Below are 7,362 nucleotides of genomic sequence, written 5' to 3'. Positions count from 1 at the left end.
TAACATTGACATCTGTTGGTAGACAGTGGGAATGACACTGTCTCTGGTCTCATTAAATATCCAAGATGTTTTGACACTTGAAACCCCTTTAAAAGACGAAACAAAATACAACAAAAGCAAAATATAACAAATGACAACAAAGGAAATGAGTAGAATGGTAGTACTCTATTCCCAACAAAGCCGAGAGCACTTTGAGAGGCATTTATGGATGAAATTGAACTTGTTGGAATTAAAAAAAAAAATGTTTGGAGTATGTTTGTTTCTTCCTAAACTAAAAGCCATAAATTACTGATTATCAAATTGACAAGTCATCCTAATGACTGCAAAGAAGTGTCTTTCTATCACTAATGTGTCATGTGACAAATTGTTCTTGAAGTGAGTTGGCGGTACAAAAATGCCTAAAGCCGACAGTGCCAAGGACAGACTGCTCTCATCAGCCTCGGCTGGTGTGATTTACTGAGATAGATCATTAGATTTGTCCCAGGTAAATTTATAGCTAAATTAAAACAATGTTTTTGCTTCATTAAGACTTTATAAACAATGGGAGTCAACATGAAACCTAATTAGTTTAGTAAAAGAAAAATTAATTGATGCACATGAATTGTATGCAGCTCTAGTAATACCCCTGGAGAGAGCCATCCATCCATAACATTCCCATTCTCATTTACTACAATAAAAACTATTTTTTCATAATGCACAGCTGAGAACGATGGAAAAAACAGTTATCCAATTATTCCTATTGATTGTGAGAAGTGGGTCTCAGTGAATCAACGGCAAACAAGATTAAGGGTTTAATGGGGACTCGTGTGTTTCCTGAAGGATCACCTGATTATTTACAGCAGCGTGGCCTTGACTGACATCACCTGTTAATGTCCTCAATCAGATCAATCAGACATGACGTATTTAAAGAATCTATTGATGAGTCAGATTCTTTATATACTGTACATTTAACATTCTTAATCCTACACTAAATCAAAAGATTAACTTGATTGAATGCATGCAAATAGTTTACTTGCGCATGATTTTTTTCCCTATGCATGAATGTATTTATTTATTTTTAATAAGTATTGTATTATTTGACACTATTTCACATCACATTTATTTATTTATTTGACACATCAACAGTGGTGGACGAAGTACACAAATCAAGTACTTGAGTACAAGTACATATAAGAAATATAACTCCAGTAAAAGTATTTAGTACTCCTTTTCAATTTTACTTTATTGGAAATACAAAAGTACTTGATTTTTAATTAAGTAAAAAGTATTGATTGATGAATGTTTCTTTTATAAACATTCATGTTGGGCATCCCGAGATAAAATGCAAATGGAAAATAATTAGCATAGCTGCTGTTCATAACATTAACCAAAGATTATCAAATGAACTGATACTTTGACTGGAGTACAAGGATATGAGATGCATTACGGGGACGCTTGGCTAAAGAGATGCGTTTTTAATCTAGATTTAAACTGGGAGATTGAGTCTGAACCCCGAACATTAACAGGAAGGCTATTCCAGAGTTTAGGAGCCAAATGCGAAACACTCTCCCTCCTTTAGTGGACTTAGATATCCTAGGTACAACCAGGATTGGATTGTAGGGCGATTGAAGATTGGATAAATACACAGGAGCTAAACCATTTAGGGCCTTTTAGGTCAGTAGCAGTCTTTATAACTGATATGGAACTTTATAGGTAACCTGTAGAGATGATAAAATTGGTGTTATATGATCATAATTTCTTGACCTAGTAAGAACGCATTTTGGACTTTGTAGCTTGTAGTTTGTTCATTGAGGATGCAGGACAACCAGCTAGTAATGCATTATAGTAATGAAGTCTAGATGTCATGAATGCATGAATTAACTTTTCTGCATCAGAAACAGATAACATGTTCCACAGCTTAGTGATGTTTCTGAGGTGGAAGAAGGTTGTTTTTGTAACATTTGAAATATGAAATATGAAATATGATTTTCGAAGGACAAGTTTCTGTCTAGTATAACACCCTGAGGACTTTAACTATGGAGGATGAAGTAACAGTACATCCTTCTAAATGTAAATTGTAGTCTAAGAGATTCTGTGTACAAGTTTTTGGTCCAATAAGTAATACTTCAGTCTTATCTGAATTTAATAGAAAAAAATTACTGGTCATCCAATGTTTTATCACACTCTGTCAACTTGGATATTGTAGAGATTTCATACGGTCGTGATGAAATATATAACTGAATATCATCGGTATATCAACTAACTCAATGTTTTCTCAAGTGGCAGCATGTATATTTAAAATAGCAGAGGGCCTAAAACAGACCCTTGCAGCACTCCATAATTTACTGATGTTAACTTAGAATTTTCCGTTTAAATAAACAAAATGTTAACCGTCTGATAGGTTCAATCTAAACATATGTGTGTGTATACAGTGGGTACGGAAAGTATTCAGACCCCCTTAAATTTTTCACTCTTTGTTATATTGCAGCAATTTGCTAAAATCATTTGTTCATTTTTTTCCTCATTAATGTACACACAGCACCCCATATTGACAGAAAAAACACAGAATTGTTGACATTTTTGCAGATTTATTAAAAAGAAAAACTGAAATATCACACGATCCTAAGTATTCAGACCCTTTGCTGTGACACTCATATATTTAACTCAGGTGCTGTCCATTTCTTCTGATCATCCTTGAGATGGTTCTACACCTTCATTTGAGTCCAGCTGTGTTTGATTATACTGATTGGACATGATTAGGAAAGCCACACACCTGTCTATATAAGACCTTACAGCTCACAGTGCATGTCAGAGCAAATGAGAATCATGAGGTCAAAGGAACTGCCTGAAGAGCTCAGAGACAGAATTGTGGCAAGGCACAGATCTGGCCAAGGTTACAAAAACATTTCTGCTGCACTTAAGGTTCCTAAGAGCACAGTGGCCTCCATAATCCTTAAATGGAAGACGTTTGGGACGACCAGAACCCTTCCTAGAGCTGGCCGTCCGGCCAAACTGAGCTATCGGGGGAGAAGAGCCTTGGTGAGAGAGGTAAAGAAGAACCCAAAGATCACTGTGGCTGAGCTCCAGAGATGCAGTCGGGAGATGGGAGAAAGTTGTAGAAAGTCAACCATCACTGTAGCCCTCCACCAGTCGGGGCTTTATGGCAGAGTGGCCCGACGGAAGCCTCTCCTCAGTGCAAGACACATGAAAGCCTGCATGGAGTTTGCTAAAAAACAAGATGGTGAGAAATAAGATTCTTTGGTCTGATGAGATCAAGATATAACTTTTTGGCCTTCTTGAATGGCCCAGCCAGAACCCTGACTTAAACCCAATTGAGCATCTCTGGAGAGACCTAAAAATAGCTGTCCACCAACGTTTACCATCCAACCTGACAGAACTGGAGAGGATCTGCAAGGAGGAATGGCAGAGGATTCCCAAATCCAGGTGTGAAAAACTTGTTGCATCTTTCCCAAAAAGACTCATGGCTGTATTAGATCAAAAGGGTGCTTCTACTAAAAACTGAGCAAAGGGTCTGAATACTTAGGACAATGTTATATTTCAGTTTTTCTTTTTTTTTAAATCTGCAAAAATGTCAACAATTTTGTTTTTCTGTCAATATGGGGTGCTGTGTGTACATTAATGAGGAAAAAAAATGAACTTAAATGATTTTAGCAAATGGCTGCAATATAACAAAGAGTGAAAAATTTAAGGGGGTCTGAATACTTTCTGTACCCACGGTATACACACACACATATGTTTAGATTGTACCTATCAGACCGTTAACTTTTTGTTTATTTAAACGGAAAATTCTAAGTTAACATCAGTAAATTATGGAGTGCTGCAAGGGTCTGTTTTAGGCCCTCTGCTATTTTACCCACTGTGTGTATATATATATTTATATATATATACATATACAAAAATTATTCAGACACCTTGAACGTTTCATTAATTTAATACAGTTTATTCACTATAGTTTAAAAAAATTGTAATAAAATATGACAAGATCTCAGATCATGATCTGAGTTCAACTGTGTCAGAAAAAAATAATCTTAATTATGTCAGATAACACTTAAACAAAACATGGTCAGGTCAAAGTGTCTGAATAATTTTTGGTCCCAAATGTTTATCATTTTACTGGTAGTTCACTGTATGAATAATTTTTGGGTATAATATGTCACAGTTTACTTTATTTTGCTATCCTCACTTACATAAATGAACTATAGTGTCCTGCTCCCACTAGTAAAAATATATTGAAAATATAAAAAATGTCTGAATAACTTTTGGTTTTTAACTGTATACTTTTTATTTATTTTTAATTTTATTTTATTTTTTTAAGTCCTTCAGTGCTGTTGAAAATGTGATGCACATCAGAAAAACATAATAAATTTTTTTAAAAATAAATACATTTTGCCTTATTTGTTTCTTTATTTTACTTTTACTACTTCATACTACTTTAATTGTTAAAAATGTCATTTAATATTTACATTTCTTTTTAAATGAAACAGTTGGACCAGACAGAGAAAGAAAGGCATCCAGATACATTCAAAATTCTTCAATAAGGTTTAAAATACACCTCATGAAATCATCTTAGAGAATGTCCAGGGTGTGCAGAGCTGTGATCTTGACAAAATAGTAAAATAGTTTGGATTTGTTTAACATAGATTTGGTCGGTGGTTCCTGTCACATTCTTTTTAGACTAATATTGTTAGTGTGAGACTTCCCGTCGCTCAAATCCCTTCTACGGAGTCTCCCTTGGACTCCTCTAAAAGAATTAAACTCAGACGTGTCTGACTGTGTGATCCCGGTTTAGCTGACCTCTGTTGGGCTATCTGTGCCACATCCTATTGACGCACACAGACACTGGGCTAATTTAGGGATTTAATGCGTGTCATGAGGGTGGGATGGGGCAAGGATTATAAAGGAAGGAACAGACTGAAGGGACACAGTCTTCATGAATGGACGTGTGTTTCAGTGGAGCCTGAACCTTGACTGATATAATACCTGCTATCTTCAGCTCAATCCTGTGAAGCTACTTCAACTTCTGTACCTTCAACTCTCCCGAAGAAGAGCCAAGTGAACTGAAATTTTCCACTGACGGGAATCATGGAATCCGTGTCGCATATGTTACCTCGCACAGAGGGATCCGTACCACGGAGAGCCCTAAAGGTCCCGGCTCGTGGGGCCTCCTCACATTTCGTGGGCTCCACCATTGTCATCCTCTCCTCTTACGCTGTAGCGACACTGGCTATGAACTGTGGGAAAAAAATCCAGGATCAGCGAATGGGCACTTTAAAAAACTGAAGCAAGAACAGTTCTTCAGGACTATGGCTTATATGGAATTGCCTTATAACTCTGTAAACTCAGTTCATGTGCGTGAGCTGATGTTAAGAGTGTCCGCTGGCTCCGTCAGTGCTGCTGAAAGACTCAACAATGAACAGAGCTGATATTACCATCATGTTGACGGGACAGCATGAATGGATTCAGGATGGCATCTGAGGAACCATCATTCCTGTGGACGCTCAGCGGGGAGCTGATAATACAACAATAATGTCACAATTTATTTTTCTTCTGAATGCAACATCTAGAGAGATCCATTACTGTAGAATCAATTTGTAGATTTAATGTTTAATTTGCAAGTTAGATAATAAAGACATTTAATAATGTCATTATTTTTTGTCTGTCCTTATTAATAATACTATTGTATTTATTAATATTTTCAGTTTTCATTTTAATTTTAGTTTACGTTTTAGTCATTTAATGTTCTTTTAACATCTTTATTTTAATATTTACCTTTATTTTTATAACAGTTTTAGTATTTTAAGTAGTTCAACTTTAACTTATTTTATTTCAGTTAGTTGCAAAGACAAAATGTTCAGTTTTATTTAAGTTTTTCTTCTAATATTTATGTTTTATTTTATTTCAGCTTTGTTTTAATAAAGAAAAAAAATGTATAGGCCTATTAGGTAACAATAACATCATTGATACATATGTAATTAATCAGTGATTGTGTGTTTAAAATGTCTAAAATATCTTATTCATCATGAGGTGCTATAATTTAATGCCTCACATTGTGCGCTCAATGAATAAAGTTAGATAAAAGAAAACCTGCCTGTTTAATCTTATTTAACAGAGGTTTTAGAATAGAATTGAACTTGAAGATGTGACCTGACTTGGCATAAATCATAGATTAGAGCAAATGAATGGAAATGCAGGTTAAGGTTGATTATAGTCTAATTATATGAAAGGTCCACAACCTAACTAAGAGAACACACTGTTATTATTGGATTAAATGTAAACCTGTAAAGACTAAAGTAGAATAGAATAGAACAGAGAAGATTAAAATAGCATATGACCATATAGACAAAAGCAGATCTTCACCATCATACAAATATTAATTAAAGGTGCAATATGTAATATTTTCTGTCCGCTAGAGGTCGCTAGAAGCCTATTCAAAACAAAGGCGTAGCTTGATGACGCCAAGTTTAAAAGCGGAATATTGGGACATGTGGTCAGCCGATGGAAATAATAGGGATAGGACTCGGGAAGAAATCATGTTCATGGATGCGATTATTAATGTCACTATAGTATGAAGCAGAGCAGCACCGAGTGTTGTGGGAGCAGAACGAGTTCGCTGGAGCGATACACAACACACGCCTCATGAGCAGCGGGACTTTTATTATGCCACAATCGCCTGCGCCGCTTCCGCTTTTCCGGTCATGAGTATGAGGTAACGCAGCTCTGTTTATCATATTAGATACATTTGAGTGTGTTGAAAATGATGTAATAATGTTACTCTGTGTGTTTGCTCGGCGGCTGCTGTGAGACACTGTTGCACACTGCAGTAAGATAGATCCATTTTAGATTATCACATTAAATGCTGGATGGTTTGTGTTGATAAATGGCATGTAATTCATTTTAAAATGTATTGTATGATGGAGAAAATGCTGTATTACTGTTACTAAAAATAAAGCTGCATCTGATTATGCTATGTTAGCTACTTCACAATAGTGTTTTTCTCTGGGGCATGGTAAAGCATGGTACTCGCAAAAAAATTACATTTAAACAATAAGACTAAACAATTGAGCTATATAACAATAATTAGTTTTCTGTCTATAAATACATAAAAACAGTTGTTCCCTTATCTATTAAAACATGGAATATATTAAAGCGTCTTTGGTGTTTCCATGGTTTCTACAAAATAAAACCGGAAACCGAGGGTAACGCAGGTATGACGCAATTAACAGGCGACTCCTCACACGTCCCGGAGCCTTGTTTAAAATCGCAATTTTCTCACGACTTACAGTTGCAAACATTTGGGATATTGTAAGTACTCAAGTGAACAAAATATATAACACTGGCCTAGTTGGATATTTTACTGCAAAA

The sequence above is a fragment of the Chanodichthys erythropterus genome, chromosome 12, assembly GCF_024489055.1.
Source record: "Chanodichthys erythropterus isolate Z2021 chromosome 12, ASM2448905v1, whole genome shotgun sequence".
Classification (NCBI taxonomy): domain Eukaryota; kingdom Metazoa; phylum Chordata; class Actinopteri; order Cypriniformes; family Xenocyprididae; genus Chanodichthys; species Chanodichthys erythropterus.
The sequence above is the reverse complement of the archived record's forward strand: the minus strand, read 5'-3'. Positions refer to the sequence as shown.